The following is a 17859-nucleotide window of genomic DNA, read 5'->3' as shown; positions in this document are numbered from 1 at the left end:
AGAGACACCTGCGACAAAGATTTCCCTCGGTAATGATTACGCACCCTGAAGTCTCAGATCACACCTTCAAATGATTGATGCAACATCACGGTCTGCAAACGCGCGAGCCGAATGATTCAGGACTCCCGACTCCCGTGCAAGCCTGCGCTGAAGCAGGCCGAACGCCAAATTTTGTCCGAGCTGAAAATGAAAAGCATTGTAAGGCACACGTGAATTTTCATTTGTCTGGTTATGACCGAGACAAGTCCACGAGACCGCGTACGGCGCAGGGAATCAGAGCCAGAGATAGCGGCAGGTGAAATGGAACATGCCGCCACCCTGATTCAAAGACTTTTACTCGCCATCATCATCCGCGTTCGAGGTTTTTTCAGGGCGCTGCCATGCGCCAAAAGTACAGCCTGATTGGCTTAGATCTTCTGGCCAAAACTGGCAGCCAATCGGAAAAGACCGGGAGCAAGAAGGCAGCGATCGGGAAAGTTTGCATCAGGAGCCTATTAAAACTGAAATACTTGTGAACACAAAAAGCAATAATAATTTTGAATGAATGATTCCTTAAAGATTGACAAATTTTGCAATGTTGTGTGATCACTTTGCATGAAAATACAAAGAGTGAACTCTGCTCTTGTGTTCGGCGCTGCAGTCGCTTCCGATCAGGATTCTATTTAAACTGGAATACTTGTGAGCACTGGAAGCAATGACAATTTTCAATAAATATTTCTTTGAAGATTGAAAAATTTGGCAATGTTGTATGATCACTTTGAATTAAAATATATAGTCGTAACTCTGCTCATGTATTTGGCCGTTTCGGCGCTGCGGTCGTTTCCGATGTAATTTTTCCATGGAGTGCTGGCGGCGAGGTCGACCGTGGTTGCGCATTGTCCGTGTTGTTATTCATGTTTTTTGTGCGATATACCGTCGTAAATTGTGTTCGCCCTTTGTGGATAAAGCCTGCTTGCCACGTTGGAAACACGTGAGGTTAAGGATAAGCTGAAATACAGCGGCAAACGATCGAAGAACGGCGGCGTTTTCCTGTGCCCGGACAAAGAAGTTCGGTAAGTTCTTTTTTGCTGGACCTTTTCTAGCGCGAGTAAGGTTCGGTGCCAGAAACGTGTTATTGGCTTGATTTCTCGTTTCCGCGTCAGTCTCACGCTGTGGTTCGTGCAAGCTAAATGCAATTTGCTGGTGCTGCTCGATATGTCTAGCGTTGCTGACGGACAGGTGGTGGGCGCAGCGGAGGGCCTTAGGAAGCTTCAAATAATTGCCGGCGCTCTTGATAACATCGTGAGGAATCGATGTGTTTTGTTTCGTATGCGATTTTTATCGCATAAGGTCTATTTCTATATGCGGCCGTGCGGTTTCACCGCGCTTATGTTTTATTTCGATAGCTGTGCCACTTTGAACAAAGCAAAATATCATGTGCGACTGCTTAACTTATCGGACGTAAAACTTCCCTTGAGAAAAATGAAAACCGGAAATAGTTTGAAAAGCTTAACTTGGCAATGAAAGTTTTGATATTTTTTTTTATCGTCTTGTTATTGGCTGAAAACCTTTCCTGACCCTTTTTCGCGTTCTCTTGCTTTGGAAACTATTTGTTTTCTTCAAACAGTTTGTAGTTCAGGAGCACCTAGGCGGAGTATATTTCACATTGCTGTAAACGCTATCTACGCTTACATAGCATTGGTTTTAAGCACCTTTCATCAGTTCTGTGGTTAGGTCTTTTGACATAACTGTCTTGATAATAAAACAATCATTGAGTGAGTGTTCTTACATCTCGGAATGTGTAGTGTACTGTGAGCTTTTAACTTTGGCAGGTAACGACGTTTGTGCTTATGTAACTTTTCTTTGCAACCTTTTCATTTAAAAGTGGCTGGAGCTTCAGGACGGGGGCCGTCTGGCAAGATGAAAAGCAATAGCAGGTACGTACTGCATTTATGTGACCGATATAGGAACCCAGAAATAGAAAGTGGACCTAGAAGTATGCGTTTGAGTGATGTGGGGCCTTTACAGCAGGAATTATGGCCAGCTAACTTGTGGGAGTTGTTTATTCTTGCATTACCACAGGAATAATAGTAGTAGGTAGCCCTTTCAGCGGTAGGGTGCTCTGCATGTTTAGGACATTTGAATTATGTTGAATGTAGCTTTTTATACAAGCAGAAAGTGAATTCCTGTTTTATATTTCTTTTGCACACGATGTAGTGCCTGTGCAAACCAGGTTTTCTGGGTGAAGAGTCCTTCAACATCTGCTTGAGGCTGGGCAGCTGTTAAGTCATAATGCTTGTAATGTGAGTAAGCACAAGGTCTTGCAGGTGCAGTCCCAGTGCCGCAAGAAGTAATTGGAATGCTGGAGCTGGGGCCAAACTCGGGTCTGTGTAGCTGCACCAGCGGTAACTGACAGCAGCATATCATATATGCATGCATATCGGCCACAATATCCCCTCTATACCTATGGACCCTTCTGTATTACCGTGTCACTGAGCACTATGCATTGGATGTTGGATGCCGCGCCAGTGGAGTGATGGTGCTCTCAGCAGACACTTCTGACAGCATAGCCTGCATGCTTCCAGTGAATGTGAGCTAGTCAAGCTGAATCTCTTGCAGATACAGGAACGCACTGTTCTTTTCTGTGAATACAGACTCCTGACATTTTTTGGCGCTATCTATGCACTGAATTTACATGGCTTCCTTGTCAGTGGTCAGTTAATCAGCCGGCTGTTTTGCGATGGGTTAAGCAAAATAAAAAAAAAACTGGGGAAATTATGGTGGGTGTGCGTGCAAGGTCCTGAAGTTATTTGTGAACTTGAATTGTAAGTTGATCTGTCGAATGAATTTCTTTCAGTTTTTTTGCATTCAAGCTCACCCACCCATTTCTCTGAAATAAGATCATGTCTATGCTACTGAGCTGCACTGTTGGTGGCACCTGGAGTGAGGCATCTTTATGCTTCATTTCTTTATGTCGACTGCATACTGTGACTGCTCAAAATGCTGTGAGCACAGTGCTTACATTATGCGCACAGGCTCAGTTGTGTGAGTTCAAATTCATTTCAACCAAATAACCTGCCGCGGTGGCTCAGTGGCAAGGCGTTGCGCTGCAGAGCACAAGGTCGCGGGTTCAATTCCCGGCTGCGGCGGCCGCTTTTCTGATGGAGGCGAAAAGCAAAAATGCCCGTGTGTATGAGATTTCAGCGCACGTTAAAGATCCTCAGGTGGTCGAAATTAATCCGGAGCCCTCCACTACGGCGCGCCTCATCGCCTGCGTTGCGTCGGCGCGTTATACCCTACAATCAATCAATCATTTCAACCAAATAGATTTTTGTCGAAGCAAAACGAACCGTTGTGCTTTCTTTGCCATATGTAATTAAAAATTTTTTTTTTCATCTATATAAAATGGCTTTAGTGCCTCTAAATGTGTGCAGACAAAAGTTTACATGCTGGGTTCTGTTTTTAAATGAGGCATAGCCACATGCTACTCAAGATCATGAGTTCGCTTTCTCAAATCATAAGAATTGACGATTTAGATTCTTTCGGGCCAGTAAAGTGACCGCACATATTGATGGGGTGGTAATTCTGGTGAGGCATCAACCGCCTGGTCATTATATTGAACATATATTTGACTAGATAGTGTGCGAAGGATGTGAAAAAAACAAATTGTACCAAAACAATGTAAATTAGGTGCAGTCAAAAGTTTGGTTCTTTGCACTATAGGGTAATGTTAGTACCTAAGCAGCATTTACTGTATTCGCAAGTTTGAGACACTGACAGCATAATGCACCCACAGCTAGGCTCAGTGGCTAAGGTGTGGTGCTGAGCCCATATATGCAGGTTTGATCTTGGCCGCGGTGGCGGCTTTTCTGATGGAGGCGAAAAGCGAAAACACCCTTGTCTCGAGATTCAGCATAAGTTAAAAGTTTCCCAGGTGCTCAAAATTAATCTTGAGCCCTCCACTACTGCACGCCTCATAGCCCATGTGCAGCTTGAGCGTGTTAAACCCTGCAATCAGTCAATCCGACGGCGTAACGTAATCACGTGATTTTTATCAGAGCCTTTTGGTGGGATGAGGGGGCAAATGTTGATAGCCCTGGCAAATAAAATGCATCAATGGTACGGATGGGTAGATGATGATGATTGATTGTGGGTTTAACGCGTTGACGCAACGCCGGCGATTAGGCGCGCCGTAGTGAAGGGCTCCGGATTAATTTTGGCCACCTGGGGATCTTTAACGTGCGCCGAAATCTCGTACACGTGCGCGTTTTTGCTTTTCGCCTCCATCAGAAAAGCGGCCGCAGCAGCCGGGAATCGAACCCGCAACCTCGCGCTCAGCAGCGCAATGCCTTAGCCACTGCGGCAGGTACGGATGGGTAGGTTTACCTAAAGTAGCCCATGCTTGCTTGTGCTCCTGCATGGTCTACTATAGGTAGATATTGGGGCATCAAGGCAGTGCTCCCTAATGATTTGGCTGCAACCCCCCTGTGTACCAAGGGGTACCTGTAACAGTCCATCATTTTTTAATACCTCAAAAGCTTCTCTCATTGATGATCGGGCACAAATAAGATTTCATTTTGTTGTTGGTTATAGTCTTGCTCTTCTGATCAAGATCGGTCTAAAAAAAGCACAGAGAACATAGTGTATGCTAATTTTGAATTTTTCCCTTCCAATAATAATGTCAAAGACAACCACGTACCGTGTTTACTGAATTGTAATGTGACCACGATTGTAGTGTGAGGGGTGACTTCATCGCATCCAGAAAGAAAAATTAAAACCACTAAAGTAACTCACGGGGTAACTTTCTGTCGTGCCAAAAAAAAAAAGAAGAGCCGCCAAAGTACTCACGTGAGGCCAATGGAATTATGGAAAAGCACATTTATTTTTCAAACACCTGGGCTAGGCGCCCACCTTTGACACTTATAACTTCGCAGGAAGCCCATCTGTTGAGCGATATCACTTGTTTTGAGCTGTATCAGCTCAACACTGACCGCCAAAAGGCGGTTACACTGTTTGGTGACAAAATCAGCAACACCCTTTTGTAATTCGACGTGGCAGCTGTAGCAAGGCCCTCGGAAACTTTTTGGGCAGGGGTCTCATGTAAAAAGGCGCTCCCGCAGCAGCTGCCATCCACAGGCGGTCGATGTTGACTCTTCGGGGAGCTGCCGAATTCCCGATTTCTTGAGCCATTAAAATAGCATGGGTCATACTGAGTGCAGCACGTTGCCGTAACAAGGGGAGCTGAAGAGGTGTTGATGAAGCACTTGAGGGCAATGAAAGTTACCTATGCCTCAATACAAAAGTATGGCGCAAAAACAAAGGAAAAACGTTGCGCACGCTGTCAACCACCACAGAAAAAAAGCAAGGAAACGGAAAAAGTCGGTCTTAGCTTGTAGTGGACCCGAACAACTCTGACACATCTTGCTGACATAGATTGCGAAATGGTCAAAACTGTGGCCATTGATGACAATTGGGTGCATCATTGCAATTTTAGGCAACTTCAGTTGCGGTGTTAGATTGTAACGCGCGGGTTGACTTCAGGTTGCAAAAAGAAAACGCGTTATAATCGACTAAATACAGTAACATTCGTATTAGTATTTAACTATTTAAATTCAATTTAAGAAATGTATGATATTTGTTCACCTCCTCTATTGTTTTGATCAGCATACTTGATCATGACAGCATCATGTGACGTTTTCAGACTGCCTAGAGATGGATGAACTCATGTTGCTCATGGCAATTTGCTGAAGCACTGATTGAAATTTTGGAAAACTAGGGAAATTTTGACGCATCAGTTTGGTAGGCGCCCTGACTATAGACCCCAATTTTCCAACCTTCTCAGGGTGGCCATTTGCCCGGGATTGGTGTGGAGCTGTGCAGGCATTTCCCGGGGGACAGCGGGAGCAGCCACGGGCCCAGCCGCATTGGACTGCGTATCGTATGGCTGATTCGGACACATAATCTGATTTGAAAATTGGTAAGTTCATATTCAACAGTTTGCAACCCACAGTATAACAGTGCAGTAGAAAGTGGGTTAAAGGCGAGTGAAAGCTAGTTGCATGCGAGGATTGCGTATGCTTGTACACAGGCTGCAAAGTGGACCATGCTGTGCATGGTTCTCACCGAAATCGCGGTTTGTGGAGCTATATTTCTCTGTGCCACACTTTTTCCAGTCAATTGCTGCACCCGACTCCTATACCCTACGAATTAGCTGTGCGTCTCACCGTCCCCACAGAGCTGAGCTGTAGCACTAGAAAAGGGTTGAATTTTGTTTGTTTCTCGTCTATAAAATGAACACTGCTAACCTGTAGGGAACAAAAATTAGCGATAGATAATGGGATTGGAATCAATAACTGGGCTCTAAAAACAGCGTACGACAGCGCGTATTGTTGCAAAGGTGCTACATTCAAATATGTTCAATTGGGCGTGATAATCTATTGGCGGAAGCACTCAGGGACCCCCAAAATCTTAGTTATGGTTTTTAATGCAAAACGATCTTGTGTTTGTTATTTTTTTATGTACTCAACAACTGTGCAGTGACGCTCGAACAAGCAGCCTTTGCACATTTTCACTCAAGGCATGCCGACCTGCATGCTGGAGGAAAAAAAAAAAGTGAAAAATGTGGGTACAGCTGTTATATTCAAGAGGACTGCCATGACAAAATATACCACTCAGAGGCCATGAATCTGATAAGACAACATGCGACACGGTGCATTTGCAGCCTGTGTACAGCATGGGCAAACCCGCCGTGCAGTTAGTTCTCGCTCACCATGAGTGCGCTCTTTAGTGCACTGTTAAGCTGTAGGGTGCTGACTCATTGAATAAAATTGTACTTGCCAAAACCTTGGTGCTGAGACAAATCGTCTGGAATGCAATTGAGTAAGCACTGTTTGATAGTAATGGCACTATCTAACCTCATCGGTGCTTTATTTTTAGAAAGTTCATAGCATTATCGAAAACCATGAAAGATGCAGCTTCTCGCACAAGTTCACGATGTGTGCTCTGAAATCGAGTCTGCGCTTAAAAACTTCCTTACTTGGGGGCAGCTGGATGAAACATAAATTATAATCATACAAAGAACTAAATATTCCCAATGTAAATTCAACATAAATTCGTCTTTATTGTCTTTTAAGCAGCATTTATTTATGCTTCCTCAGAAACTTCACTGCAGCAACCAAGCACAAGTTCAGAAGTTCTTGTACTGTATAGACAAGGCTTGCTCAGTTTTTTTAGTATCCTGTGCAAGTTTCTAACCTCTGTTGTTGGCTAGAAGCTTACTGTGTTAATAACCGTGGAATAGAACAAGCTGACAATGTTCCTGTCAGTGCTGCGGCACTAGCTCAAGAGGCAGCTGCTTTTTTGCCATTCACTATGCCAATGTGGAAAAAGCCATGTGTGCATTTCTCCTGGCAGGTCCCTGGAGACGGGGGTGCCTGAAGTAATGAATGAGTGCTGAGGTAGATAACGTTAAGCAATTATCACAACACAGACCTCAATCAAGGGCTTCTAAGATGTCGAGGTAGGTATCGGTTTGTAAAGGTCCAGTTAAGATAGTAGGAAATTGTAGTGCATTTTCTTGCATGAAAGGAAAAAAGTATTTTTAGATGTGATGACATTTCTCAGAAGATTTTGCTCTAGGAGCTTGTAGGTATTTTGCTTGCACACGGTGCGTGCATGCTTCCCAGCTTTGGGCTAGTGCATGGGCCGCCGCTATCCTGTAAGCACCGCAGCAAAGACGTGAATATTGTCGACTTTTTTTTTTCCCATTGTGAACACAGTACACTGGTAACCTTTAAATGGAGGTTGCAAACCTTCCTTAGAAAGCTGATATAAAAAAAGAAACATTCGAGGAAGCCGTTTCTGCAGTACAAATAAACCGCTGTTTTGAAAGCAGTAAAGATGATGCCAAGTGAAACACTGCGGCAAATAGTTTGTTCTTTGCAAAACAGTATTTCTGGTAGAAAAGTCTGGTAGAAATGCAGCCTGGCTGTAATTTTAGAGCAGTCGTAGTTATTAAGAAAGAAGCCGTGGCTTTCTACAGTGCTGTAAACCTCTTATAAATAAGTCGTCAGTGAGCTTGGAAAGTTCTGTACGGCTAAACAGTGAGTAGTCAAATGCATTCACACATTTTTTTTTTTGAAGAAAATAGTTTTTCTACCTTTAGTTGCAAGACAACCGCTGGTGGCTTTACTGAGCAACTACTGATGCCCCCTCCTCACCCCCCCCCCCACACACACATACGCACCTTTTTTGGCATCTTTCTTTGTCAGTTGAACCTCGATATAACGAATTTTTTCAAGTTTTCTAACAAAATTTTGCTAAATGCGTGTATTTTTGTCTCGATTTTACGAAGTAATTTTGTGCGGCGCTTTCGATTTAACGAAGTCACGGCAAGAAAGGAAGAACGAAATTCCGGTCGAGGCACGTTTTATTTTGCCTCTCAGGCCCTACATTGAAAAAATTCAGCACTCAAATTGACTCTTGAAGGCTAAAATGAAAGAAAAGCGGTGAAATCTACGGTTAACAACAATTAAAAGCGAAGAACGAAGCTGCACAAACCGCTAGCGGTCATAGACGGTTTAATAGTGCCCCCACTATTTTGACGTCTCCATCGTTGCCTACGCCAGCGCCCTCTATGCTTAGGCTACCGAAGCCTACTTCAAGCTTTTTTTTTTCTACGCGTCATTGCTCACGGTGCTGCTGCGCTAGGTTGTGCTCGCTGATAACCAAATTAATATTTTGTTCGTGCATCGTTAGGTGAGTCTTGTAAGCAGCATGAGCACTCCAAGAGAAAGAAAAGTGTTCCGAACAAGAGCCTGAGGAAGCTCTGTGAAACTGACAGCCACCGAAGTGTGATGGATGCCATCGATGGTCTGCGGAGGCACGCAGGTGCACACGAATGTTTAAGACCTTGTTAGCGCTGTCAGCATACGAGCGTCACGTAAAGCCCGCCCTGGTCAAGAAACGCCAAGCACTGCTTACAGACTTCTTCACTACAGCTTGAACATCGAGTGCTGGTGGCAATAAATTGCTCTCTTTGAACGTGGTCATCTTCGTTTCACCAGCGTTCATTAGACAGCTGCGGTGCGGAGAAATCAGTTTCGTAAGGGCTCAGTGGGCATAAAAGTAACTGCTTAATCGAATTTGGCCGGAAGATTTTTAATGTAAGCGTTCCGCTTTCCGGATCACGTAAGCGCTGCTCCACACAGTGAAGCGGTCCGCGTGTACTCCGCTCAACTCGCAATCGTGGTTTTATCTCGAGTGTTGTGGTTGAATCACGCGCCCATACTGCGGAGCCCTTGTACATGAAAAAAGTCTTTCGAAAGTTTCATAGCAGCCTTCCGCTGTTGGTCCGCCGCGCCTAAGCCTACCACTGAATGGACGAAAAGAGGCGTAACTTCGAACGAGCACCTCGGCGGGGTGAAGTTCACGGGACATGGACGCGGGTTCAATTGACTAACAGCGGCATTTAGTAGTGACCGAAATGAAAAAAGAAAAAGTGGAAACCTAGTCTGCTATCATATTTAATGAGGCGTTGCGGAAAAAGCACCGGTTTTACGATGACACATGAACTACCGTCGGCTATCCGAATTCCATTGCCCAAGTGTTGAAACTCTTAATTCACACAATTTTCGCGGCCAGTTTTAGTACAAATTTCGCTTTAATTGGAGAGGTAACTACATAGCAGTTGTTGCTTGGCGAGGGCCAAAGTGTTAAAACCCCAATAACTGGTTAAATGAACTCTAAAATCGAAACCTCGATTTTACGAAATTCTCGATTTAACGAAATTTGCGGCCCCAAGTACGACTTCGTTATATCGAGGTTTAACTGTAAGTCGTCAGTGAGCTTGGAAAGTTCTGTACGGCTAAACAGTGAGTAGTCAAATGCATTCACACATTTTTTTTTTTTAAGAAAATAGTTTTTCTACCTTTAGTTGCAAGACAACCGCTGGTGGCTTTACTGAGCAACTACTGATGCCCCCTCCTCACCCCCCCCACACACACACATACGCACCTTTTTTGGCATCTTTCTTTGTCAACTACGACTGCACACTGCAATTTCTGTGGCTGCAAAGCTCGTGCGAGCGTACTGAGTTTGTTCCCTGCCATTTCCGTGGCCTCAACAATATTGGGGCAGCAGAGTTTTACAATCTAGGCAACTGACCATTCATAGCCGTAGTGCAAAAAAATTGGGCCTGTTTGTTTTCTTATTGCAGTGCTTTTCTTTTTTTTTTTTTTTTTTTTGAGGTTCAGCACTGCGAGGACACCTATGCGCAGAATTTTGCGGTGTGTGCTTCTTGCAATATCCTCGCTTTATTACACAAGACTAAAGAGGAAATGTGGTACTATGCCGTAATTGAGACAACTGAAATAAAGCCAATGGTATGTAGGCTGTAAAAAGTGCAATAATGTAAGTACGAGGTCCAGGTTTTGTATTTTCATGATAGAAGCATTCCTTTCCCGTCATTCGCACAAACATTTTTACTCAGTGGCTGCTATGAGGCTTTTTGATCTTAGTGATTATTCGAATAAATGCTAATGTACTGCAGCACGGCTGAGATGCACTGCTTTAATTTGATAAAGTTACAGGGGGGGAAATGTAGTATGATGCTTAATAATGACAGAACTGTATCAGTAAGTGTTCTCAAAATACACATTTCATGGGCTTTGTTTTTCCAAATGAGAGATTGAAATGGCCTATTTTAACACACACTTCAGTTGGTTATGTAATGAGTAAAACTCGCCTGATAGTTTCCCACAGTGGACTGGGACACTTATACCCTAGTTACACGGGCACAGTTACCCCGCTAACCATGGTTAACGCAATCTGAGCTTGGCCACCTCAGTTCGGTTATGCTAACCGCAGTTGCCGCTGCCGCAGTGTTCAAAAATCGCACAAGTCAGTTTGCACACAAGTGGCGGCGCATCAGCGTAGGTGAAAAAAATCACCTGGCGTTCGCAGAAGACGAAGGCCTCAAATAGCGGGAGCCCCCGAAGCTGCCCCCAAGAGGAGCTTGTGCTCTTTGCGTCGCTCTCGCAGTCGGCACGACCGCGCGTGAGCAGCAGCTCGTTTCCCGGTCCACCCCATCAACTATGAGAAAAGCCTAAATTTGTAAATTCCGCTGATCGTTTGCCAAAAAAAATAGACAAAGCAGGCAATCATGAAGCGTTTTCAGCGCTCAGAAACGATCCGTGTGCACGTCGGCCGTTCCTGCAAACATGCCGGCGTGTCTGTCCGCACGGCACTGAAAGCGGCTTGAACCAGCCCAGACCACGGCAGCAACAGCTTGTCGCCCCTCTTCGAAATCAATCTGATCGCGGAAAAGAAGTTCCACATGCGACAAAGTGGATATTATAAAGGTTAAAAATTGTGCTATGTATTGTAATTCGCAGTTGTAGAGATAGCGCCGGTCAAATATCGACCGCGATCCCAAGTTCCCAACACCAAACCGACCCGCGAACAAGCCGGTCGCGAGCTGATGGGGAAGCCCCTTTTTCGCCGTGGGCGAGTGCGTCGCGTTTGGGTCTGAAGCAACTGTTTAACGATATTTTATGTCTACACTGCTTCGCCTTTGGTTTTTATCGTGAGGTTAAAAGTTTGTTACTTTATTTTTGTTACGCTCGCAACCAAGTGACCGCTGTCGACACACTTGGAATTTCCCATGTAACAGCCAAAACTGCAGTTTGCGATAACCGCAGTTAAAATTTAGTAACCACTGTTAAACGCAACTGCAGTTACTTCCGCCATGTAACTAGGGTATTAATCTCAATTAAGGGATGGTGTGGGGACAACCAAAATATTCGAATATTAAAACAGTTGTGTTGACTTTTTGCTAGAACTTCTAGGGCTCCATGTCAAAATTAACAATATTTTCTAATGATAAGATGACGGACAAACAGCTGCAATGCAGTTGCATAAGGAGAGCAGCATAAAATGAAAGAAAGCTGTTTTGCAAATGGTAGGATGTTGCACCATTCTTTGGATGGCTCTTCAATTGCATGGCAGCTTTTAAAGTTGAAAGAATTTTCAGCAAATCATGTAAATCATGCCTGGCATTCTCTTGGAACTCCCTGAGGGCTCAGGTGAGCTTCAGTTGCCTGCTTCTACTCAGAGTGAGCACCTAAAGCAAGAATGAACACCATGGCTATATCATTTTGCACTTAAAACACTGATAAGCTCTGCAAGGTTGTTTGATCAGCGATTCCAAAGATTTGGTTTCATCACAATGGTGAGGAATCTAGTTTGCTGACTGCCCATTTTTTTGCTGCTGCCTTCCAGTGTGTCACAGGGCCCTTGCCACATTATAGTGTGGGGAATAATGAAAACTTCAATCCTCCCCTTAAAGGAGTGCTGGCACAAAATTTCAAAGCACAGATGACTACATAAAAAGCTTTCGTTTTAAATAGAGATACCCCTCAGGAAGGTTAACCTGTAAGTGTTCGGAAGAACATATTTCAAGTCAATTTTAATATGTGCAATATGTGCATGCTCGAAAAAGTTAAGGATGGATTTCCTTTCGACATCGAGATTAGTGTGATGCCATGTGTGCCTCTCCTCAAACTGCCTATGTCAGGGCTCCCATGACGTATCCAAGGTGGCCTACTCTGCCTGATCCTTCTGAGAAAACGCAGATCCTTCAGTGATGGTGCCAGTGTTTTCTATTGAACACAATTGTCGAGAGCCATAAGCTACAGCCCAGTCTTTAAAAAAATGTCTGCTGTCGTCTTGGGTGAAAAGGAAGGAAATGCCCAAAGCAGGCGACACAAAAGACGAAGAAATAAGTAGAAACAACAGCACTTGTGTTTTTTCTCATTTCTTTGTCTGATGTATCTCGCCCATTTTGCAGTCTCGTCTTTTTCAACTTAGAATCAACTTGGCCTAGCCTCAACCCTAGCAAGTCTTCATGGGCCCTTCATTGAAATTACGAAGGGTTTAATGGGTTTGTATGCTCGCGTGATGCATACAAAGGAGAGATCTTACTTATTTTCATTCACTTCGAATTGAACAAGCAGTGTCAGGTTAAAAATTTGCAACTTTTGCTGAATAGCAGGGGTCAACAATCTTTTAAGGCGGAGAGCCGGGTTTAATGCAATGGACACGGAGGGGGCCGGAGGGCACATTGGTTGGGAGGGGAGGGGGGCTTTGCAGGCAAATAAATTTTGGGGAGGAAATTGAAAGCAGTGTACAAAACTAGAATAGCAATCCTTATCATGTTTATTTCCAGCACGAATGTCACGAGCTTTCATGCCAGTTGAGGTCAAAACTGCCATGTCGGCCTTCAGGTAGAAAGTGACAGAGGAGAAGGGGTCTACCATTGTGCCGGGGGCCACATAATACTGCCCCATGGGCTGCGGGTTGTTAACCCCTGATTTATAGCATTTTCGTATATCGTCTGAACATGAAGCACTGGACAATCTAAGGTTGTCAGTTCTAGATGCTTTCATTTGTGACAGAGATGGGTGGCATCTAGGAAACTTTCTGGGTGTTGCGAAGGCAGGTTTTCGTGGGAAGATTGACAAGCATGCTCTCATTACGTTGCAACACTTGTGGGAGGGAACCCCTGTGTCAGAGGACCTGTTTACAGACTAATTTCCTGGTGCTAACAAATTCCAAAATTTTTATGGCTGCTGCAAAGATCTTAAGAAAGAATTGTTTTTACAATTTTGTAACAGTTTGTGACCCCGCTCAAGCATTCAAAATGCTTGCCCGGTTTTCTATTCGTTTTGGTTGCTTGTCCATTTTTCATTTTCAAAGTACCGTAAATTATGTGTGGTCTTGTTTTTTTTTCAGTGCCTGGCATGAGCTCCTTGCTACTGATCCTGCCACAAACGCTGTGGATGAGAGTGGGCGAAATATGTGCGTCACTGCTGCTAATCTCACAAGGTTTGTGGGATTTCTGCATCTTAAAATCGAGGATATTGACATGCAGTTTATTAGGCTTTAGATAATACCTGCTGTTAATAGTTACTGGTGGGTTCTTTAGCATAGCTGTGAAGCACAGTGTGATTGCTTTGTGTTTTAGGTTATTTCATCCCTTCTTTCAAGCTTAGAAAGACGTGTTTGGCGAGTTGGTGCATCTTAACGATATTGAACTTGGCGCGAAATATTGACAATCACAGAAAGTAGCTGGTGAGAACAGGCAGTGACTAGCAACTAACTTTTAGGCAGCGTAAGAACACATAATTGCAGGCCACAGTTACGTGGCACCACTTGCATGCAAAAAAAAATTGTGATAAGGAAAGTTCACAGCCTAATAAATACGCTCTTTCATATGAAGACCCGTTGAAATGTCACTGACACAATCGAATCCGTTCTTTCCTATGTGGTAAGCTTCCTGTATCTCACTGCACCTGGACAATTTTCACTTGCTTTTTAAGAGCGTCATGTATGCGCTTGCAGAGCTATGGATGGGGTTATGCCCACTTGTGCAGTTCTCAACTGAGAGGTTATGTTCATGTTCACGCAATCGCACGTTCACACACCTTCCAGTGTGCCCAATGCAGACCTTTCTACATGAAAGAGGTATCTCATCAGCAATGTCCCTACACAGCATCTTGCGTAGGCATTGGTGGGCTTTTTCTCGCACCCTTGCATATCGAAGGGACCCGCAGCACTTTCCCTCGACTACTCGTAATGTATTTTGGGGTAAAGTCTATCGTCCCAGCAATCACCTCCTACAAGAATCATGAAAATATGTTCGCTATGATGGAAGGTACGTGCGATGCAAGATCGCACATAATCATTCCCTCTCAACTCATTGCGCAGGGTGCTCTTTAAACCTTTAATTAAGGCAACGCCCCAATTGCCTATATAAGACATTTTGCAGGAAAGTGGAATCTTTCTATCACTCATGATTAAAATTCAATTGCTAGTCCGTCAAATCTCATTTTGTCTGCTTCCTTTTTGTGTGTGGATTTGTCCCTCGTGAATTTCTCGAGCAGAGCACATTTCTTTCAGGTACTTTTTGGGCACTTTGTGTCGTGCAGAGATAGATGTAAAAAAAATGCCAAGATCCGTGTAGAAATAAAAAAGTTGTTTAATTTTAAATTTAAAAATACAAGCAAATAGAGCACTGCCCTCTTCTCGAAAACTAGAAATCCGCTGCTCACTTTCTCACTGACCCCGATGTCATATGGCGGGACAAATGAGGGCGGCAAAAAATACGTCCTGGGAGTTTTAAGCCCATGGTGCCTGGGAAGCTCCTTTCTGTGCTTCTTGACGCTGTCGTTCGATGGTACCGTTGCTATGCCTCTTTGTCTGAACTCTGTACCATCTTTACCTCTCTTTAATTTAGTGTGAAGCCATGTTCAGCGCTGCCTTGCTATTGAGGTTTCATGTGAACGTCACTTGTGGGTTCAAAGAAAGGTTAAAGAAACAGCTGCATATTCTGGTAAAAAAACACGGGATTAGAACCACTGACTTGCAAAACAGTACTCCAGCTTCTTACCTCTTGACCATATACACAAGCTGTGAGGCTTGCAAAAATTGAGCACAGAGCTATATGGTCAACAAATATTGCCAGGTGTGTCTGTTTCTTGTCATGTTTGAGAAATTCTGGCAGTGAGAATGCTTGTGTCTCACGCACCAAACTTGCAGACAACCCCCATCTTGCTAATACTAGAAGCAATATAGCTAGAGTTTCTATATTTACCTCATGACAAGCATCACGCGATTGCAATCTCTATGACGCTAGCAAAGGTAGCGAAGTACAGAATGTGCCACTAGAATTATATCTGTCTCCAAGAGATAATAGCTTGCCAACAAAAACAGTTTGGTTCAATTTGTCTCAAGGCAGCCAATCACTGCTAGAGAAAAAAAATGTTGCTATTTTTTAGTGAACGGAACAGCATTTCCCAGTGCTAAAACATGTCCCCAGACTTGGAGACGGACTGATAACCTGGGAGCTGCCGTCCACTTTTGCTATGCTCCCTGACCACGCCTCCTCTACCATCGATGCCAATATCTGCCGTGAATAGACATCAGCATACGGCGCGCGAAGGAACGAGTTCGTGTGTATTTCGGCGATGCGCGCTGACGCCAGGCGATGTCAACAGTGGTGCATCGTAACACGCCATGGAAAGGCACACGTGCTCGAAGCGGAGCCATAGGCTCTCTGTTACTGTCTCTATAGATTTTTGTACTCTTTGAGCCCATGGTGAAGCTTTTATGCTTACTTTAAAAAAAACAAGCAGTAAGGCAACATTTAGGCTCGGTAGGTCAAAATAATGGCATATACACTTTCAAGCTGGGCCAACTGTAGGGCCGCCGCTCTTTGTCGTCATATCCGGAGGCCTCAAGTGTGACGTTGCCAGTACTGCATGTGCTTGTATTTTTAGACTAAAAAATAGAACTTTCTCATACCTGCACCGCTTTGATCATTCTTTTTGTGCATGTAGAATTTTTTTCATAGAATGTGGACTTAAAAACATTATGAACAAAATTGAGGCGTGGCTTTGCTATTGCAAACAGCAGTGACCAGTGCAGCTGAGGGGAAGCCTCAGAAAATGGCACACCTTCCTAGTCTACCTCGACGACGCTGTAGTATTTGCCCGGAACTGCGACGAGCAAGTTTAACATGAGCGCGGCCCGACAAAGCGCGTGCCGAGAGGGAAACGAATGTCCCGGGGTTTTTCATCCCTGCGGACTCGCCATCGAAGTAGTCTGCTGCGGGAAACTTGGTGTAGACCCGCGAAAACGATCTGAAGGCAAGAAAAGGCGTAGCTTTGCTGTCGCAAACAGCCTCGCGAAAGTTATGCACGGAACGCTGATGTCATTGCTAACGTCATACCATTGCATTAAGCAAGCTTGTAATACTTTTTTTTTTCACCCGCCGCGGTAGCTTAGTGGCTAAGGCGTTGTGCTGCTGTGCTGAAGGTCATGGGTTCAATCCCAGCCACGGTGGCCGTTTTTCTGACGGAGGCGAAAAACAGACGCCCATGTGCTGAGATTTCGGCACGTGAAAGATCCCCAGGTGGTCGAAATTAATCCGGAGCCCTCCGCTACGGCGCACCTCATAACCTGCGTAGTTTCGGCGTGTTAAACCTCATAATCAATCAATTGAATTTTTTTTTTTTCAGGAAGGGCATTGTGGATATTTTACAGTGTAGTATATTACTTATTTGTCTTTTCAATTTTCTTTCAGTGTCAATACAGCCCAGGTACCCCGACGCAAACAAGGTCTCTGTGGCAGGTGTTATTAAGAAATGGCTATACTCCGCCGGTGACCGGGATGGCGGCCCCACGAAGCGGAAGACACTGGACAGTATGAACTGAGCAAAATAAATTAAGTCAAAAAACCTAATCACCACAGGCTTTGTAAATCATTACATTTGTCCCTGAAAAGGGCAAACAGTGCTCTTTAAAAGGGCACGAATGCTTATGCATGCAGTACAAACTTACAGCATGTCCCGTTTTTAGGAACCCATGTGCGCAATTCGAACTGAATGTGCGCAATTCGAGCTGCTGGGGTTGGACAGCCGGGATGTAAATGGCAGAATGTCTACTATGGTTGAACGGCTAGTATATACCTAAAGTTGAACAGCCAGGCACCAGAATATGTTCAAGAGCCGCTCACCAGGAGAAGCTGACTGGCCGTACTTCGGCAAAAGCTTATGGGCCATTGATTAGACTCATTTCAACGGCCGACCATTGGCATAAGGTCAACAGCTGACCTCCTGCAAAAGTTAAACAGCCGGCCTCGGGCAAAGGTTCATCAGCCAGCCATCAGCAAAAGTTAACGGCTGATCTGCGGCAAAGCTGTACGGCCGGAGACCGTTGTGGACCCCTCTGCAATGAATTGGTAAAAGGAGAGTGGCCATTGGGTGTACAGCAGTTAACTTTAAACACACGGCAGAGGCCCACCTTTGAGTGCGCGCTTTA

At 44.5% G+C, this 17859-nt stretch overlaps 1 long non-coding RNA gene across 1 annotated transcript; it reads left to right on the top strand.

Annotated features, from left to right (window-relative positions):
- Positions 1 to 740: 740 nt before the first annotated feature.
- LOC144175919 (uncharacterized) lies at positions 741 to 17370 on the top strand. The gene is made up of 5 exons (XR_013323714.1): positions 741 to 1052; positions 1865 to 1916; positions 5822 to 5956; positions 13771 to 13863; positions 17123 to 17370. It is a non-coding gene; the product is annotated as an uncharacterized LOC144175919 (long non-coding RNA).
- Positions 17371 to 17859: the final 489 nt, after the last annotated feature.

Source organism: Haemaphysalis longicornis, unplaced genomic scaffold (genome assembly GCF_048455015.1).
Source record: "Haemaphysalis longicornis isolate Haplotype H1 unplaced genomic scaffold, Haemaphysalis longicornis Haplotype H1 scaffold_3, whole genome shotgun sequence".
Taxonomy (NCBI): Eukaryota; Metazoa; Arthropoda; class Arachnida; order Ixodida; family Ixodidae; genus Haemaphysalis; species Haemaphysalis longicornis.
Note: the sequence above shows the minus strand (reverse complement) of the source record. Positions and strands in the feature narration are given on the sequence as shown.